At 47.2% G+C, this 20282-nt stretch overlaps 1 protein-coding gene across 1 annotated transcript in view; it reads left to right on the plus strand.

Moving 5' to 3' along the window:
• Positions 1-11602, plus strand: part of PAPOLG (poly(A) polymerase gamma) — a 92684-nt gene extending 81082 nt beyond the window's left edge. The window contains exon 22 of the mRNA XM_045008350.1: positions 11363-11602. The gene's annotated coding sequence lies outside the window, so the exon portion shown is untranslated. The remainder of the gene's footprint in view (positions 1-11362) is intronic.
• Positions 11603-20282: the final 8680 nt, after the last annotated feature.

Here is a 20282-nt window from a genome sequence, read left to right on the forward strand (position 1 = left end):
CAACCCCTTAGCAATTACTCTCTTTCCCATCATCTTGACACATTCCCAGTCTCCTTGGCCAATCAGTCCCAGTCTTGTCTATGCACACATATCTATCTCTTGTCCCCTCTGTATTTGAATCAGGTGGCTTTCTCCATCAGGCTGCCTGCATGCCATCAGGGAAAGCATCAAGAGCACAGGAGAAACAGTCTTAGTTCCAGTGCTATCATGGCCCACAGCAACCAAAAGAAGCAATTGCAGGGAATGTCCCGTTCGGTCCCTGCGTTCCTGGGCTGGAGCATACTCAGTGGAGACAGAAACGTCAGAGGATTTAACTACTAAACTTAAGTGTCTACTGAGCACGTACAAACTGAGATTTTTGAAAGGCTTAAAAATTGGCTAGTTGTGGGTGGTTTTTCATTGGAATAGCAAAAGGCACATCCCTGATGCTAGGGTGATCTCCCTGTCAAATATCAAATTCCCACTGCATAACATGGAGGTGCTAGAACTTAACAAAAATTATAAGAATCTTTTTAATATAGGTAAAACAATATATTTTCCCTTAATGTCATTCTCAAAAATGACTAACTTTACAGAAAAATTAAGACTGAACCAGACACCTAGCATGGGAAATTTCAGTCCATACATTAAAGTTTGCCAAAGTTATGAGCAACTGAAAATAATCGTATAATGGGAAGTGTTTGGCAGCCTAAATGATAGGCAGCATTACTGGCTCTGCCTTTAATAACATAGCAAAAATCTTTGTTAAAAGAACATTAGTAAAGTCACAAAAGCCAAGGACTCAAAAAGTTAGGAAATGCCAGAATTAATGTTGTCTATGCAACTTTAATTTTGCACCCTCATTCACTGAATGAGGCATGGTCATGTGGAAGAAATAGTATGTGATCATGTGATTACTTATCAGAATGCACACACACGAGGAGGCAAACAAGGGTAGCATAGTTATTAATGTTTGAATGTTTGATTTTGCAATATCATATTGTCCTTTTAATATGGTTTTACGTATATAGTTCGCAAGTTTTTTAAAAGAACAGATCTGTGCTTTATCATATGCAAGAACTTTCTTTGTTAGTGATCAGCACAGTTTGAACCCAGGAGCTTCAGCACAGCAGCAATACAGATGTCTGTTACTTAAGCTAAAGGAGTAACTATATTAGCAGACAGCAGATCTGGTTCTCCAAATTAGGCAAGTCCATGGCCCTGGGGAGTCCAAAAACTGGTTCTGGTTCTGAATATTCTCCTGCAAAGAAACTGAAGACTTCTAATTGGATCAGTGGCTGTTTTTTGCTACTGGTCACTACAAGCATTTTTTGCTCCTGTCTGGGTATCCTGGTATATGTGACTGGGGGCTGGTCTACACCAGGGGTTCTCAACCTTTTTCTTTCTGAGCCCCCCCCCACCCGCCCCCCACACACACTATAAAAACTCCACTGCCCACCCGTGCTACAATAACTGGTTTTCTGCATATAAAAGCCAGGGCCAGCATTAGGGGATAGCAAGCAGGGGACTTGCCTGGGGCCCCATACCACAGGGAACCTGAGCTACATTGCTCAGGCTTCAGCTTCAGCCTCATGTTGCAGGCCTTTGGCTTTCTGTCATGGGCACCAGTGAGTTTAAAGCTGGCCCTGCTTGGCGGACCCCCTGAAACTGGTTCGCGGACCCCTGGTTGAGAATCATTGGTCTACACTACAAAAGTAGGTTGTCTTATCTACATTGCTCTGGTTGCGAAATATTTAATGTCCTGTGCAGTATAATTAAGCCAACTTAAGCCCCAGTGTAGACATTGCTGGGTAGATGGAAGAATTCTGTCGACCTAGCTGCCACTTCCAGAGAGGTGGATTTACTACAGTGACAAAAGAGCCCCTTCCATTGTGTCTTCAAAACAGTGCTCTAGCTTTGCTGCTGTAGTGGTTCTAGTGTAGACATACCCTCATACGACTCATTTTTGTAATACATTTTTGCATATGTTTCCCTCACTGTAACTTTTTTTTTACTATAAAGGGGACTTGATTAAAATTTGTATAACTATTTACACTTCATTCAGAGCATTTACATGCAAGAACCACTTTCATGTTATTCATGATTTGTAATAGAATCTGACAGCTATGCAGTCATAATTTCAATATAATAGTTGCTCACCGATTTATTTGTGCAGCTCCTATTGGGGGAAGAGCAACACATAGGTGTGGAAGCCACAGACTGAGGTAAATTAATGTTATGTGACGTATTCAGCTAAGTTAATATATAGAGGAGAAAAGTAAGTAGCAGATGACAGAGAGGGGGAATTCCCTGCCTATGTTTCCCAGCTAAAAAAATCACTCATGTAACAGAGAATGGTTGGTAGTATAAATACAAAGACTTTTGTAATTCAGGGTGGGTACTTAACATATACCTGCAAAGTTATGAATCCTATTAATCAAATGATATTCCTTTTGTATGGGAATGTCTTATCACTAGTTTTTAATCATATTTCCCTCTTTTACTAAGGCCTGGTCTACACTGGGGGATCGAGCTAAGATATGCAACTTCAGCTATGAGAATAGCATAGCTGATGTCGACGTATCTTAGATTGACTTACCTCCCGTCCTCGTGGTGCGGGCTCGATGGCCACGGCTCCCCCGTCGACTCCACTTCCGCCTCTCGCCCTGGTGGAGTTCCGGAGTCGACGGGAGCACGTTCGGGGATCGATCGCTACCCGCCGATCCAGCAGGTAGTGTGGACATACCCTCATTGTTGATTCTGATGTGAAAGACTCAGAAAAAGAAGTGTCCACACCCTTTCCAGGCATAGTGTGCTGAGTTAGAGCTGTTCTCATATCACTTTCCAGTAACAAAGAAGGGCTGAATTTCTGTTAGATGGGCCTACACAGGGAAGCTCAGGTCTGGATTCAAATGTCCCCAAAATTCACAGGTGTTCAAATTCAAGTCGTCATTAATTTTGGTGATTGCAATACAGGAGGACCTTTATTTATCTTTGACTATATTAAGAACTAAAACATCAAATAGAAGAGCAAAGCTGTAAGTTGAGGTCTTAAGTTTAGCAAGTGCCACAAACTCTTATTAAGTGCCAACATTTTCCAATAATTAACTAAGGATTGGATTGCTTATGTTCTTCCTCTTTTGTATGTATTAGTGAATTTAGTTCTTTTCTTCATCCCTATTCTTTTTCTTAACAGAGATTTTCTGTGGGAAAACTGTGAAAATCCTCTGCCAATGAGAATTAATAGATTGAACATAACTGCTGTCTGCACAGTTCTGAAATCTTCAGCTGGAGTGTAAGCCCAAGATATCAGACAAACATTGCTAATAGTTGCATTTTCTCTAAAAGCACATGATAATACTGTGTACTATTTTTATGCTTTCCATCTCAGGATCTTAAAGTGCTTTACAAATATTAATTAAGTCTTACAACACCCCTGAGAGCCTAGGTCACCTAATGGGTTATGCCAGCCCTGATAATAGCAGCAAGAATGGGCACCACCTTGGAAATAGCATGTCTTAGTTAAGTACTCACTCTATGCCAGTGTGTGAGCTCTCACAGTTTAGTTTTGGTGTATTTTGGGCGGGGGGGGGTGAAAGGGGAGTTGGAAGATGAAGTAATTCTCAAAAATAAAGTGGTGCAAATTTTATTAATAGTGAAATTTTTCCTAAGAAATCACCCAAGGCCATAGCAGAAATTGATTGTACAGGTGTCCATTATTTAAAATGGGAGGGTGTGTGTGTGTGTGTGTGTGTGTGTGTGTGTGTGTGTGTGTGTGTGTGTGTGTGTGTGTGTGTGTGTGTGTAAAAACTCCCCTTGACTTTAGTGGAAACAAGATGCATTTATTTAGGAAAGAGGAAATAGGTACTGAGTCATATGCATATCTAAAATAAAAATGTATTACATTTTTGTAACTGTCTGATGGAGATTTGATTTAGTCATTGGTATCCATCTCTTTTACTACATTGAAGTGAGTAGAGTATTTTCATTATTAGGGCCTCATTCAAAAAAGTTTTGTGTCCATCCTCACCCAAAACTCCCATTAACTTGAGTGGATGTTTTGACTGCAAAAGGAGTGCAATATTAGGCCCTTAATTTTTAACTTAAATGTATTGCATGGCTTCAAAGATAAACAAATGTCTTCCTGTTACTAAATTATATATAGTCTACTAAAATCTATCTTAGGCCTTGTCTACACAACCCAGTTTTGTCAACAAAGGTGATGTCGACTCTCAGAAATCGGCATATTGAAAATTGAAATGTCATGTTCACACTCGCTCCCTCTGTCGGCAGAGCGTGTCCACAGCTGGAGCACTATCATCGACAGTGTGAGCAATGCACTGTGGGTACCTATCCCACAGTCCAGCTCAACACCTTCTGTCGCTAGGTGCTGTGGTCAGGTGGAGTGGATCATTGTGCATTTTGGGACTGGGCTCAATATCCCGTGATGCATTGCTTTCTGTCCCAGCACTCCCTGGGTTTTCTTTTGTGGCATTTTTGCAACAGCCCTTCTTTGCTGTGCACCTCGGCATCTTTGTGAGAAAGGTTGGATCCCACACTGCTCTCCTATGCACTGTAACTGTCATGAAGACATCGCAGATGGCCGTGTAGTTAATCATGAAGCTCCTAACTGAAGAAGACTCCCAGGTGCCTGACATGCTGCGTGATATGGAGAGGCGCAATTTTAGATTGCTTTTGGCATTCACAGAACAGCTGGATAGGGTAGACCATCGCTTTTGGGCTCGGGAAACAAGCACTGAATGGTGGGATCATATCATCATGCAGGTGTGGGATGATGAGCAGTGGCTACAGAACTTTCAGATGTGGAAAGCCACCTTCCTGGAACTGTGTGTGGAGCTTGCCCCTGCACTGGGGTGTAAGGACACCAGATTGAGAGCTGCCCTATCGGTAGAGACGCATGTGGCAATCACTGTGTGGAAGCTGGCAACTCCAGACTGCTACCGGTTAGTCACAAATCAATTTGGAGTGGCGAAGTCGACCGCTGGGGCTGCATTAATGCAAGTGTGCAGGGCAATAAATTGCATCCTGCTACAAAGAACCGTGACTCTGGGAAATGTGCGTGAAATAGTGAATGGGTTTGCAGAAATGGGTTTCCCTAACTGTGGAAGGTCGATAGATGGCACACATATTCCAATTTCGGCACCAGACCACCTTGCAACAGAGTATATCAACAGGAAAAGGCACTTCTCCATGGTGTTGCAGGCACTTGTGGATCACCATGGGCATTTCACTGACATCAACATGGGGTGGTCCAGGAAGGTGCATGATGCATGCATCTTCAGGAACACCGGCTTGTACAGAAAGCTACAAGTGGGGACTTTCTTTCCAAACCAGAAGATTACAGTGAGGGATGTTGAAATGTCCATAGTGATCCTGAGAGACCCAGTGTACCCCTTACAGCCATGGCTCATGAAACCTTACACACATAGGTGCCGACTCTGTGGGTGCTCCAGGGCTGGCGGACCCATGGAAAAAAAATAGTGGATGCTTAGCACCCACCGGCAGCCAACTCCCGCTCCCTGCAGCACTTGCACCTACCCACCCGCGGCCTCCCTGATCAACTCCTCCCTCTCCCTCCCAGTGCCTCCTCCACATCACAGAACAGCTGTTCAGAGGAGTGCAAGAGGTGCTGGGGAGGAGCGGAGATGGGGTGTGTCAGGGGAGGGAGTGGAAAGAGGGAGGAAGGGGTGGAGATAGGGCGGGAAGAGGAAGGGAAGGGGTGGGGCTTTGGGAAAGGGATGGAGTGGGGGTGGGGCCTCAGGCAGAGCAGGAGTGGGAAGAAGCAGGGCAGGGGTGGGGGCTTGGAGGAAGGGGTGGAGTGGGGGCAGGCATGGCATGGAGGCGGAGTCAAGCACCCCCTGGGTAGAGAGGAAGTTGACACCTATGCTTACATGGGTCACTTGGACAGCAGTAAGGAGCGGTTCAACAACAGGCTGAGTAGGTGCCAGATGACAGTTGAATGTGCCTCTGGCAGATTAAAGGCGCGCTGGCGATGCCTTTATGGCAGGTTAGATCTTAATGAGGATAATATTCCCATGGTTATAGCCATGTGCTGTACATTGTATAATCTCTGTGAAGCTAAGGGTAAAAAGTTTGCTGAGGGGTGGAGTGTTGAGGCAGATTGCTTGGCTGCTGATTTTGAGCAGCCAGATCTGAGGGCTTTGAGAGGAGCCCAGAGGGGAGCAATTTGAATCAAGGTGGCTTTGAGGCAACACTTTGAAAATGAGATTACAGTAATGTATATCTCTGTGATTGGTGCTGCAATGTTACATTACATGTAGTTTTCCTAGGAAGCCATGGTGACATTTGGGACCTTACATTCCAGTAAGCAAATTATTAAAATGCCTGTGCATGTATTGGTAGTGCCTGCTATCTCAATTTGTAGGAAACAAATAAAGATGAGTTATCATTTAAAAACTTTGCTTTTATTGAACAACAAACAGCGCACACAAACACACAAAGATGCTTGGTGGGAAAGGAGGAACCAGGGAAGGGTAGACTTTCACAGCTGTGTGTAGGTCCAGCTATCATTGTGAAAGTTGTCCGAAGGGGTGGAGTGAAGGGGAAACCAAGAAGTTTGGGAGGCATGGAAGAGAGTTCTGAATGTGCTGCAAGGGAGGGCAGGCATGGGTCTGTTCAGTCTGCAGCATAATTAAGGACTTCAGCATCTGTGTTTACTCCTCCATTACTTTAATCGTCTGCTCAGCTGAGTCCTTAACAAACTCTTGATTCTATTTTATGTCCTGCCATTTGGCTTCCCGGCACTCCTTACGTTCTCTTTTCTCTGCATTGGAGCAGTTCAGTACCTCCCGGAACATGTCTTCTTCACTACATCTTGGGTACTTTTTTATCTGGCTGAGATGCTCGGCTGGGGGGTGTGGGGAATTCCTGAAGGTCACATCTGCCAAAGCACAAGGGACAATGCACAGAAGCAGGATTGTTAAATTCACGCACAACATTGAAAAAACTCAGTTAAATAAACCTTTTGCAACATAACAGTCACTCTCTCACTGACCCTTGGCAGGCACACACAAAGTGTGGTGAGTGTTGGAGGGGGGCAGGGCACTCCATATGGGGCAAAGAGCACACACTCTGCAAGGGTTGTGGTGCAGCCAACTAGGGGAAAAAATTAAAATTCTCCCACATTTTTCCACGGGCGGGGGGTCATTCTAGCAGACATCTCACTACTAAGGGTAAATCAGGGAAATGAGGGTACATCTATTCCATGCTTGTAGCTTCCGTCCTGCTCCTTATGCTGCTCACCTATGTGCTACTTTGGTCCCTGCACAAGTGATTGCTGAATGGTGCAGGGCCGCCCAGAGGGGGGGGCAAAGGGGGCAATTTGCCCTGGGCCCCAGGCTCCGCAGGGGCCCCCAAGAGAAGAGCGGAGGCTCCCGCCTCCGCCCCTCTCTTGGAGCCTCGGCGCATCAAGCGCCGAGTCTCCGGCCGAGCCCCTGAGCCCCGCCCCGCTCCGAGCCGCGTGGTGAGGGGGCGGGGCTGGGAGCTCCAACGGGGCCTGAGCGCCGCTCAGAGCGGCGTGGGGAGGGAACGGGGCAGCTGCCTCCGCTGGGCGTGGAGCTCACAGCCCCGCCCCCTCACCACGCGGCTCTGAGCGGGGCGGGGCTCAGGGGCTCGGCCGGAGACGCGCTCAGGTAAGGGGCCGGGGGGGGGGATTAGAGGCTGAGGCCGGGGCCGGGGGACCTGCCACCGCCGCCAAAGCGCCGCCCGGTCTTCGGCGGCGGGGGGCCCCTTCTGTTCCGGGACCCCCCCCCGCCACCGAATTACCGCCGAAGACCAGGCTGCGCTTCGGCGGCGGGTCCCGCTTCGGCGGTAATTCAGCGGCGGGGGGCTCCTGCCGCGGGTCTTCGGGGCACTTTGGCGGTGGGTCCCGGAATGGAAGGGCCCCCCGCCGCCGAAGACCCCGGGCCCCCGGAATCCTCTGGGCGGCCCTGGAATGGTGTGGGAAAGTTTCCTACAATGGGGTAAGTAACAAAGCTGCTCTGCCAGGGAACCTTCGGCAGAGGATTACCAAGTACTTCCAGAAAACTTTCCTGGAGATCTCGCTGGAGGATTCCTGTGAGCACGGCCATCCCTAGGGGGGTGTGGGGCCTGGGACAAATCAGCCCCCACCATAGGCACGGGAACTAAGGGTGCCAGGGGTGCTGCAGCACCCCCAGGCTCCCGGCTGCCAGCCCCACACCTGGGGTTCCGACTGCTGGCACCACGGGACCGGGGCTCTGCTACCAGCTGGTGCCCAGGGTCCCAGTTGCCAGCCCCACACTCCCGGGGCTCTGCTACTGCCTCTTCTCTGGCTGCCGCCCCGCGAGCACAGGGTCTCAGGCACCAGTGAATCGCACTGGCCCACGGGGCCCCCCAAAGCGTGAGGCCCAGAGTGGTTGCCCTGATACTCTGCCTGTGAGATCTCAGCGTGCATCAACACCCTGTTTCGCCATACTGATTAGACACAGGGAAATGTCCAGCTCACAGAAACACAGCCAGCCCTCCACATTTCTATACCCTGAACCCACCTCTGCACTACACAAGTCACAGCCACTTACTAGGCATCTCCTCTCCTGCTTCTAGCTCACCGGAGAGCAACTGCTGAGACTGGCTAGACATCTCTGGAGTGGAGAGCAGTTCCTGGCTGCCTTCCCCACTGCTGAGAGCTCCACACTGTCGTCTAACTCCACCTCTTCATCAATAACTTCATCCTCTGGGCTAGGTCCTCTTTCCACCACCTCCAGGCCCACCAAAGTATCCACGGGGCTCTTGGCAATGGAGGTGGGGTCGCCACCGAGGATAGTGTCCAGCTCCTTATAGAACCAGCAGGTCTTAAGTGAAGCACTAGAGAGACAGTTTGCCTCCCTCACCTTATGGTACACCTGCCTCAGCTCCTTATCTTCACTCTGCACTGCCGCCTGTCCCGATCATAGCCAGGGCCATCCCTACCCATACACAAAGTACGCAGCTGCGCAGGGCACCAGGTGGTTTCCCTCCTGCCCTCCAGACCCCGCCCCTGGAGGCCTGGGGCCAGCCCCCCTAACCCCCCTCCACGGAGGCCTGGGGCCTGTGTAGGGCACCAAAATGGCTAGGGACGGCCATGATCATAGCCCTTTTTGCACAAGCCTTGAGAAATGTGCCCATAGGTATCCCGATTCCTACGGCTCAACCGCAGCTGTGACTGCACGGCCTCCTCTCCCCATATACCGATCAGATCCAACATCTCCGCAGTGGTCCAAGAGGGAAAGTGTTTGGTGCGATAACCCACCTGGTCGCCTGGGAAGATACGATGAGATCTCTCCATCCCGAGGCGGCAGGAAATGGAATTTCAAAAATTCCTGGGGCTTCTAAGGGGGAGGGGCGGATGATTATTTTCCTGGCTGCAGGGCAGTGGAGTTCAAACTGCTGAGCAGAGCAGTCACGATGGGCATCGTGGGACACCTCCTGGAGGCCAATTAAAGCAATGAAATCAAGTGTGGTGTCTACACTGGCACTTTGGCGAGAAAAATTTAGAGGAAAAAGACGTGTCTCTCATTGGGGTGGTTGTATTTTGTTACCAAAACCAGGCATTTTTCCCGACAAAAGTCGCATCGCAGTGTGTACACATTCACTGTTTTGTCTACAAAAGGCAGTTTTTTTCAATAAAACTTGGTAGTGTAGACAAGGCCTTAGGAACTGACAATAATTAGTTGCTTAATGGATAAGGCCTTCTCACAAAGGTGGAGCAGAAATATACTCAGATCCTCAGCTGGTACTGATACAGCTGAGCTGCTGCAGTGCATCTGGTGAAGACGCACTATGCTGACAGGAGAGAACTCTCCCGTTGGCATTAAAAAACACCTCCATGAGTGGTATAAGCTATGTCAGTGGGAGAAGCTATGCACACGAGCACTTATGTTGGTGTAACTTATGTCACTCAGGGTGGAATATTCACACCCCTGAACAACATACATTTTGCAGACATAGGCTGTAGTGTAGACAACCTTACTTCAGTGTAATTGTAAACATTTTAGTCCTACTGTACTAGAGAGACAAGGGGTGGGGGGGTGAGGTAATATTTTTTATTGGAGGAACTGTTGTTGATGAAAAAGACAAGCTTTCAAACTCGACAAAGCTCTTCTTCATGTCTGAGAGCAAGTCTATACTACAAAATTAGGTTGATGTGAGGTCTTGTCTACACTACAGAATTTTGTTGACACTGGAGCTGTTGGATCTTCTGAGTATATAGAGAGAAGAGGCTTTCCAGTCACCGCTTCACACCAGCTGTAGAATTGCAATATCTACAGGCTGATTGCTAGTTGCATGCAGGAGAAAGGGCACAAAAGGGACATGCTGCAGTGTCATGCTAAAGTCAAGGAGCAGATGCAGGCATGCTAGAAGGCAAGGGAGGCCAATCGTCGCTCTGGTGCAGTGCTGAAGATATGCTACTTCTATAAGGAACTGCATATCAGCCTCAGCGGCAACCCTACCTCCATCACCAAGAGCCTTGTGGATATTTTGGGGGGACTGGAGGCAGCAGCCAGTGGACTCAATCACAATGAAGTGATGGCAGAGGAGGTGGAGCTGGAGGACAATATGGAGCACACGGCAAGGTCATCCAGTGGTGCGGTGAGTCAGAACCTTTTTTCCGCTCTGCAAGGGTCTAGCCAGTCCCAGCGCTCCAGTTTTGGTGCACAGGACGCAGGAGAGGGGAGCTCCAGTAAGTGCTCATTTTGCTTTGATACTGCACAGTCAGAGGAGATTGAACTGTCATGTACTTCGTTATATGGTAGAGGAGGGATAAGGGACAGAAATTAACAACAGAGCCTGTCCATCTACTCAGTGGGGCCATGGTGGAAAAGTTTGTTAATGTACATGGGTATGTCTCTAGAATCCTCCATAGTGATCTCTAGGAAACTTTCCTGTAGGTATTCTGCAATCCCCTACCAAAGGTTCCTTGGGAGATCTGCCTTGATTGTCCCCCCACCGTAGGCAATTATTTTTGCAGGGACCATAGTAACACACAGGCGAGCAGCATACGGAACCGATCTGAAACTACACACATGCAGGAGATGCTCCCTTGCATCCTGGGTTACCCTTAGAGAGAGAGATCGAGTTCGATTACCCTACCCTGTGGAAAAGGGTACCAATATTCAGAATAGGCTCCCTAGCCACTTATAGTAACTTCATTTGCAAATCACCCTTTGTCCCTTTCTCCCTTTGCCTGCCCCCTTCTTCCCCACAAACTCATCATAATTGGGACTTGCGGCAACCTGTGTGCTAGCCAAGGGACAGTGAGAAAAAGGTGTGTGTAACTTTTGTGATTCACAGCTGTGAGCACAATCACAACACTGTCTGTTCATTGTTTCTTTACCTTCTGCAGATGTGCCCTTGAGAACACATTCCTCCACACCGGCGGAGTGCCTCCATCCGATAAGGCAGTGACCCAGGAGGAGTAAGGAGGATATGTTTCACAAGGTGCTGCAGTCAACAGATGCAGCATAGAGTAAAACAAGATCATGGAGGGAGACAATTAATGAAAGACTGAGGTTGGATAGCCAGGAAAGGACACAGGAGCAGCAACTGATGATAAAGCTCCTTGAGGACCAGACAGAGATGTTGAAGTCCATCATTAACCTGCAATTGCAGCAAATCTGTGCCAGACTCCCCCTCCAGCCACTACAGAACTCTAGTCCCTGCCCTCCCCAAACTCCCCCACAGCATTCCTTGCATGTTCCCAGTCCCTCACAGTACCAATGCACTCCACACCTAGGGAAAGGTTTCCTAATGAAAGCTGGAGTTACACCCAGTTGTGAGATCCCTAACCACAAGACTCTTCTTCTTCCTCATGTCACCTGTTTGACCAAAAGTTTGTGTTAGATCCTGTTATTAAACTTGAGTCTTTGAAATTAAATGAGTCTTTATTTGTGAAATACATACATCGCTCAGTGCTAACATTGAAACACATTGGCTATAGTGAGGACTATTTGCTTCTTGCAATTAACGCCCAAGAAGCAAGTACCACAGGAGTAATTCATGGTGGCAAGTAAACATTGTCTGGCAGAATGCATCACATACAGACATATTACTGGGAATCATTGTCAAAATGCTCCTTCAAAGCCTCTCTGATTCGAATAGCTTCCTGCTGTGCCCCTCTAATTGCCCTTGTATCTGGCGGCCCAAAATCAGCAGCCAGCTGATCAGCCTCAGCGGCCCACCCCTGAGAAAAGCTTTTCCCCTTCAATTCACAAATATGTAGAGTACAGCAGGCCGCAATGACCATCAGAATATTTTCCTCACTGAGGTCTAACTGGCCAAAAAGACAATGCCAGCGACCTTTCAGTGAGCCAAAGACACATTCAGTGGTCATGTGGCACCTGCTGAGCATATTGTTGAAGCACCCCTTACTGCTGTCTGGGTTCCCAGTGTAAGGATTTATGAGCCCCGGGAGTAAGGGGTATATGAGGTCTCCCAGGATTACTATGGGCATTTGCACATTCCCCAATGGAATCTTCTGATCTGGAAAGAAAGTCCCAGCATGCAGCTTTCTGTGCAATTCAGTGCTCTGAAAGATGCGTGCATCAGGCACCTTCCCTGACCACCCTGCCCCAGTGATCCACCAGAGCCTGCAAGACCATAGAGAAGTAGCCTTTTTGGTTGATGTACTCCATGACAAGATGGTCTGGGCCAAAATTGTGATATGCATCCCATCTATCGCCCCATCGCAGTTAGGGACTCCCATTTCCTAAAAGCAATCAATTATTTCCTAGACATTACCGAGTCACAATCCTTTGTAGCAGGAGGCGATTAATCATAGAATCATAGACTCATAGAAGATTAGGGTTGGAAGAGACCTCAGGAGGTCATCTAGTCCAACTCCCTGCTCAAAGCAGGACCAACACCATCTAAATCATCACAGCCAGGGCTTTGTCAAGCCGGACCTTAAAAACCTCTAAGGATGGAGATTCCACCACCTCCCTAGGTAACCCATTCCAGTGCCTCACCACCCTCCTAGTGAAATAGTGTTTCCTAATATTCAACCTAGACCTCCCCCACTGCAACTTGAGACCATTGCTCCTGGTTCTGTCATCTGACACCACTGCGAACAGCCAAGCTCCATCCTCTTTGGAAGCCCCCTTCAGGTAGTTGAAGGCTGCTATCAAATCCCCCCTCACTCTTCTCTTCTGCAAACTAAATAACCCCAGTTCCCTCAGCCTCTCCTCATAAGTCATGTGCCCCAGCCCCCTGATCATTTTCGTTGCCCTCCACTGAACTCTCTCCAATTTGTCCACACAGGGCCGGCTTTAGGAAGTGTGGGGCCCGATTCGAATACCTGGCGGCAGTCTGGGTCTTCAGCGGCACTTTGGCGGCGTGTCCTTCACTCGCTCTGGGTCTTCCACGGCACTGAAGGACATGCTGCCGAAGACCCGGAGCAAGTGAAGGACCCACCACCAAAGATCTGGACCGCTGCCAGGTGAGTAAAAATTAAAAAGTTAGGTGCTTTTCTTTACGGCGCAGGGCCCTCTTAGGCGCGGGGCCCAATCTGGGGGAATCAGGGGAATCGGCCTAAAGCCGGCCCTGTGTCCACATCCCCCTTCTGTAGTGGGGGGACCAAAACTGGGCACAATATGCCAGGTGTGGCTTCACCAGTGCTGAATAGAGGGGAATAATTACTTCCCTTGATCTGTTAGCACTGCTCCTACTAATACAGCCCAATATGCCATTGACCTTCTTGGCAACAAGGGCACACAGCTGACTCATATCCAGCTTCTCATCCACTGTAATCCCCAAGTCCTTTTCTACAGAACTGCTGCTTAGCCAGTCATTCCCCAGCCTGTAGCAGTACATGGGATTCTTCCATCCTAAGTGCAGGACTCTGAACTTGTCTTTGTTGCAGACTTGCACCACCACAACCCCCACGGTGTACTTTCCAACTCCAAACTGATTCGTGACCGACCGGTAGCAGTCTGGAGTTGCCAGCTTCCACACAGCGATCGCTACCCAGGTTACCACAGTGAGGGCAGCTCTCATTCTGGTGTCCTTGCGCCGCAGTTCTGAGGAGAGCTCCACACATAGTTCTAGAAAGGAATTATTTGTTTCCATGGCAGACAGCAGGGCAGGCATCACTGATTCACTCTGTTTTGCAGCTCATAAAATACTGCAGGACCAGCCGCATTGTGTTCATAATTCTCATCACCACAGTGGCCAGCAGCTCAGAATGCATGCTGTCAGGCAGAGATGGCGGATGCACACTTTACAAGGGCTGTTGAAAAACAGCATGAAACAAAGTAGGAACTACGAAGCCCATGGCATGAGATAGAAATAACTGCATCATAGGATGGTGAGTACATCTCCATGATGCACTGCGATCTGTTCCCAGAGTTCCCAGCAGCAGAAAGTGACAAAGGGTGGGGAGTTGCACTGTGGGATAGCTACCCATGATGCAACACTGTCTCTGTTGATGCAAGAGCAACAACTGTGGACACACACATCTGATACAAGGAGCGTTGTGTGGACATGCTCCACAATGTTATTAAAGCAACTTATGATTGTCAACAAAACTTAAGTCAACTTAACTCTGTAGTGTAAACCAAGGCTGAGAAAGGTACTCAGTGTCACAGCTAACTATAAGGTGGAACAGATTGTTAAGCATAATAAGTTAACATAGCGCAAGAGACTATTCAAAGTGAAGTGGGCAGTTAACTCCTCTATAGTCACAGGATAAAGGAGGGTTAGTGTTGTAATGAACCATAAATCCAGTGTATTTATTGAGTCCATGATTTCTAGTGTCTAGCTAAGTTATAGGTCAGCTATGGAATGATCATTTTGTCATAGTGTTCACCCATGATGATATGGTGTTTTTGTTTTTTATCATTTTTCTGCATTCGACAGCATGGTGACGTTTCACCCACATAGTTGTTATTGGAGCACTTAGTGCACTGGATAAAGAACAACACGTTGTGATAGGCATGTGTAGGACCCTTGGATTTTGAAAGGTATCGTGGGGAGGATGGGTACTGAGCAGTGGAGATATGTTGCAGGTTTTGCATCTGTTGTTATGGGAGGGCCTGGTGCTGCTTTGAGTTGGTTTGTCCTGGTCCGTGGGGAGCCTGCTTCTGATGTTGAGCTTGGGGGATTGTTTGAAGGCCAGAAGAGGGGGTTAGGAAATATTTCTTTCAGGATGTGGTTCCCCATTGTGGATTGTTACTGTTGAATTATACCCTATGTCAGGGTTCCCTCCCCACTCTGAACTTTAGGGTACAGATGTGGGGACCCACATGAAGACCTCCTAAGCTTATTTCTACCATCTTAGGTTAAAAACTCCCCAAGGCACAATTTCTCTCTTATACCTTGGATTAAGTAACGCTGCCACCACCAAGTTATTTAAACAAACATTTAGGGAGGGTCACTTGGAGCCCTACCTTCCCCAAATATCCCCCCAAACCCCTACACCCCCTTTCCTGGGGAGGCTTAAGAATATATCCTCACCAATTGGTACAGGTGAACACAGATCCAAACCCTTGGATCTTAAAACAATGAAAAATCAATCAGGTTCTTAAAAGAATTTTAATTAAAGAAAAGGTAAAGGAATCACCACTATAAAATCGGGATGGTAAGTACTTTACAGAATAACAAAAGACTCAAGAACATAGAGGATCTCCCCTCTAGACAAGGAAAATCACAAGCCAAAATAAAAGTAAGCTAACGCATTCCCTTATTATTACTTACTAATTCTAATTGAGTTGGAATGCTTGCCTTCTTGATCTGTCACCCACACAGAACAGACAGACAAAGAACAAACAAAACAAAGCCTTTTCCCCCTCCCCAGATTTGACAGTATCTTTTCCCCTTATTGGTCCTTTGGGTCAGGTGCCAGCTAGGTTACCTGAGCTTCTTAACCCTTTACAGGTAAAAGGATGTTGTGCCTCTGGCCAGGAGGGATTTTATAGTACTGTATACAGAAAAGTGGTTACCCTTCCCTTGATATTTATGACACCCTATATAGGTTACAGCGTGGAGTGATAGGTGACAACTAGGGCCATGCGGTCATTGGATTTTTCCCCCCCTGTATTAAACCAGGTACTCGGGGGGTATTTGGGTGGCCCATTCCATGGTGTGATGTACTTCTCTGGTGGCATGTCCTTGTTTTGTAAAGGTGGTTTTAAGTGTGTTAAGGTGTGTATCCCAAACTTTCTCATCAAAGCATATTATGTGGTATTTGAGTGTCTGGCTGTAGAAAATAGATTTTTTTTATGTGTTTCAGGTGCTTTCTTGGATCTGTGAAGGTAAGTGTGGGGATCCGTGGGTTTCTTATATATAGTTGTCTGTAGGGTTCCATTGCTGAATCTAACTGTGGCGTCCAGGAAGTTGATGCTGCTGTGGAAGTGTTCTAGAGAGAATTTGAGAACTGGATGGTGGTTGTAGAAGTTGTGGAAATCTGTGAGGGAATTAAGGTCTTCTATCCAGAGGATGAAAATATAATTGATGTAACTCAAGTATATCATTGTGATTTTTTGGTACATTTGTCCAGAAATTCTTTTTCAGTTGTGGCCCATGAAGATGTTGGCTTAGTGGGGAGCCATCCTAGGACCCATGGCTTTTCCCATGATTTGGACAAAGCATTTGTTACTGAATGTAAAATTGTTATGGGTGAAGATGAAATGGATGAGTTTGGCAATGTGTTTGGGGTGGATTACCAGAGTATTGGCAATTGTCTTGTAGATATTTGAGGCAGGCAGTGATGCCCTCATGGTGAGGGATGTTGGTGTATAGGGAGGTGACATCCATGATGGCAAAGATGGTGTTCCAAGGGAGGTTGTTAGTGTTGTGAAGTTTCTGGAGGATGTTTGTTGTGTCATGGAGGAAACTGGCCATTTGCGTGGTGAGTGGTTTGAGGATGGTTTTTGAGTCCTGATAGTCCTTCAGTAAGAGTGGTATGGCCAGATATGATGGATCTGCCTGGGTTCCCTTGTTTGTGTATCTTGGGAAGCATGTGGGGTGGGTTTGTGGGGGATGAGCTTGTGGAATTTCTCTTGGAGTTGTTGGGGAAGGACTTCATGATATCCTTAAATTCCTAGGTGAATTGTGGTGTGGAGTCTTCTTGGGGTTTTTTATAATATGTGGTGTTGGGGAGTTGATGGTTGGCCTCATTGATATAGTCGTCACGGTTGAGGACTATGAGGGCACCCCCCTATGTCTTTTGGTTTGATCACTATCTGGTGGTTGGATTTCAGGGACTGAATAGCTGTCCTCTCGTTGGTGGAGAGATAGTGGTCAATGTGATGTTTGTTAGGATTTCACAGTCAATTTTTCCCCCTGAAGCAATCAATGTAATGATTAAGGATATGATTCTGTCATGCAGATCATGGATTCTGTGACTTTCTGGACCTCCATGATTTCTTTTGGGGCAGGGCCTGCCAAAACAGCTGGACAGTGACCAGCCCTGGGGCTGCCACAATAGCTAGCCGCCAAAACAGCTGGCTGCATTCAGCCCAAAGGCTGGTCACTGTCCAATGGGGGCTGCGGGAAGCGGCATGGGCCACAGGATGTGCTGGCCGTGGCTTCCCGCCATCCCCATTGGCCTGGCGCAGTGAACTGTGGCCAGTGGGAGCCACTATCGGCCGAACCAGCGGAAGGGGCAGGTAAACAAACTGGCCCGGACAGCCAGGGTGCTTACCCTGGTGAGCCGCATGCCAGAGGCTGCCAACCCCTGCTTTAAATGGCCTCTCGCAACATGTTAACTCCTTATGCTTAACAATCTGTTCCATCTTGTATTTAGCTGTGACACTCTGAGTACCTTTTTCAGACCTGAAAAAGCAGGGCTGCCCAGAGGATTCAGGGGGCCCGGGGCAAAGCAATTTTGGGGGCCCTTCCATTAAAAAAAGTTGCAATACTGTAGAATACTGTAGTCTCGTGGGGGTCCCTGCGGGGCCTGGGGCACATTGCCCCACTTACCCCCTCCGCCCCCCAGGCGGCCCTGTGAAAAAGAGCTCTGTGGAGCTTGAAAGCTTGTCTCTTTCACCAGCAGAAGTTGGTCCAATAAAAGAGATTACCTCATCCACCTGGTCACTCTTATTTCAGTTTGAGTGATGTAGTCTGTGTTTGGTTTAAACCCGTTCCTAATTGACTCAAGCTAACTCAGTATAAGCCACCACTCACTGTTTTGCAGTTTAACTACATTGATTTTAAATTACACTTTTAGTTAAAGTGGTGTGACCGCATATAGACAAGCCCACAGTCTTTTATTCCTTCTACTTCCCATTTCCTCTCTTTCTGTGTCCTCCCAGGTTAGAAGGAGACACGTCTCAGGCAAAATTCTCATTGATCCAGTATAACAGCCTGCTATAAAACATAATTATCAGTGGTAACTTAACTGAAACTGCTGTTGTCACTTCCCCATGTCTCACACTTCTAACAATAGTGAATCACAAAATGTCAAGCACTTCTGATTAAGTGTTATTTATAAATAAATGCTGGACTTTAGAATCACAGTCACCACAGTTGATTTACTGCTATGGGAAGCTGTTAATTTGTCTTTTAAAAAAATGTTTAGCTCTTACCATAAGCACAAGGCAAGAGCTATACAGCTATGAACTGGGCTAGCAATTTTAGTTGGAGTCTTTATCATCTGTGTTACAAGCCTTTTCATCATCTTTGTAGTCATTTTGGGCCTGATCCAAAGCCCATTTGTTCAGCAGCCTTTCAGTGACTTCCTGGTCTCCAGCTAATTTTTCTGGTCACTGTTATTGTACCAGAGGCTTCCTTAGTGGGGTCCCCTGGAGAGGGCACCATTAGCCATCCCTGGGCACTCTTCTTGGGGAGAAGAACCCTGGACGCACCCATATCTGCTTTACCCAACAAATTCCTTTCCCTACCTTTTTGGAGAGGTAAGAAACCACCCAAGAATGACCAGCTGTCAGAATCAGATGCAGCGAACAGATTTTATGGGACCCTGGTGGAAAACAATAGATTTTCATATGCTTTAAAAAAATATTTTTAGATAGTGACCATTAGGAGACATTGTATGAAGAAACCAGGGACACAACACTATTATGAAATCACAAGCACTAGGTGGCGTTGCATCAAGTAGCCATAAAGAAAAAGAGCTCTTATGATGGCAAGGGCAAGCTCAGAGACAAGCAGGCATTTATACCATCAGCTTCCCACTTGAGTTCCTGCTCCCTTTGCCTCTAGTATTGGAAACTTTCATGCTTATCTTCTGACACTACAAGCTGAAGCTGTTGTAATGGAAAATTCTGGCTAGCAGGTGCCTGGTCTAATCTCCATTTACTAACTAGTTCAACAAGTTAGTCTCCAACAATCCTGGCCTTGCTTGCAGCCCAGGGTCTCATTTGACACTAATTGGATGTGCTGCTTAGACATCAATCATTTCACTAGGTGTAGTTAATTTTCACTATATGTGCATTCCAAGGGCCCCTTACACAGGACCAGTTCTAGGGCTGGGGAAGCAGGACAGTCACCCTGGGCTGTGGGCACCATCTTCCAGGAGGCACTCAGACTGTTGTGTCACATTTTTTTTTAAAAGTTTTATTTGTTCTGCTGATTTGGCTGCCCCCTTTTTTTTTTAAAGCCATTCCTGCCCTCACAGTAGGCAGCTACCTGCTTTGACTCCACCTTTCCAGCCCCAGGCACCACCATCACCATCCATCTGGGTCTTGTCTAATTACTCCTTTTCTCTGTTGGCCTGTTTTTTCTCTCTCATAGTGGTAGGTATTCCCCTTTCCTTTACTTCCTGAATTCAGCTTACTTAAACAAGCTAACAATGGTAATTTGTCCTTCCTCTGTCTCCACTATCATAGGCTAAATATGCAGATCTACGTTTTTGCCTGGCTAAATCCCTCACAGAAAAAAGATACAGTTCACTTTCCCTGTCCCTGTCTCACAACTTGCTGCTTATTATCCCCAGAGAGTCAGCTCCCAGGCACATGGAACAGCTGCTATTGTTATGTAAGGAGGAGGGTGTCAGCCTCCATCTTGGAAAGTGGGGTTCAGAACCACAGGGGATAAAATGGATTGTAGCAGGCTCCAGCTTATGACAGACTCTCATGGCTGTTTTTTTGTAATATTCAAATAAAAATAATACAATTGTTTAATACCAACTCTACCTAACTAAATAAGAACAATACACTGAGTGAGAGAAAGGTGTGTCCACTTCCCCAATTAACTGCTGAGAAGCCTCCAGTAACCAAAATTAAGCTACAGGTACCCTATCCCCTTCAGTACCCTTGTGTGCTTAGTTCCCAATGTGGGGGAGCTCTTCTCCCAGTGAATAGATATTGATG

The sequence above is a fragment of the Mauremys mutica genome, chromosome 3 (assembly GCF_020497125.1).
Source record: "Mauremys mutica isolate MM-2020 ecotype Southern chromosome 3, ASM2049712v1, whole genome shotgun sequence".
Classification (NCBI taxonomy): domain Eukaryota; kingdom Metazoa; phylum Chordata; order Testudines; family Geoemydidae; genus Mauremys; species Mauremys mutica.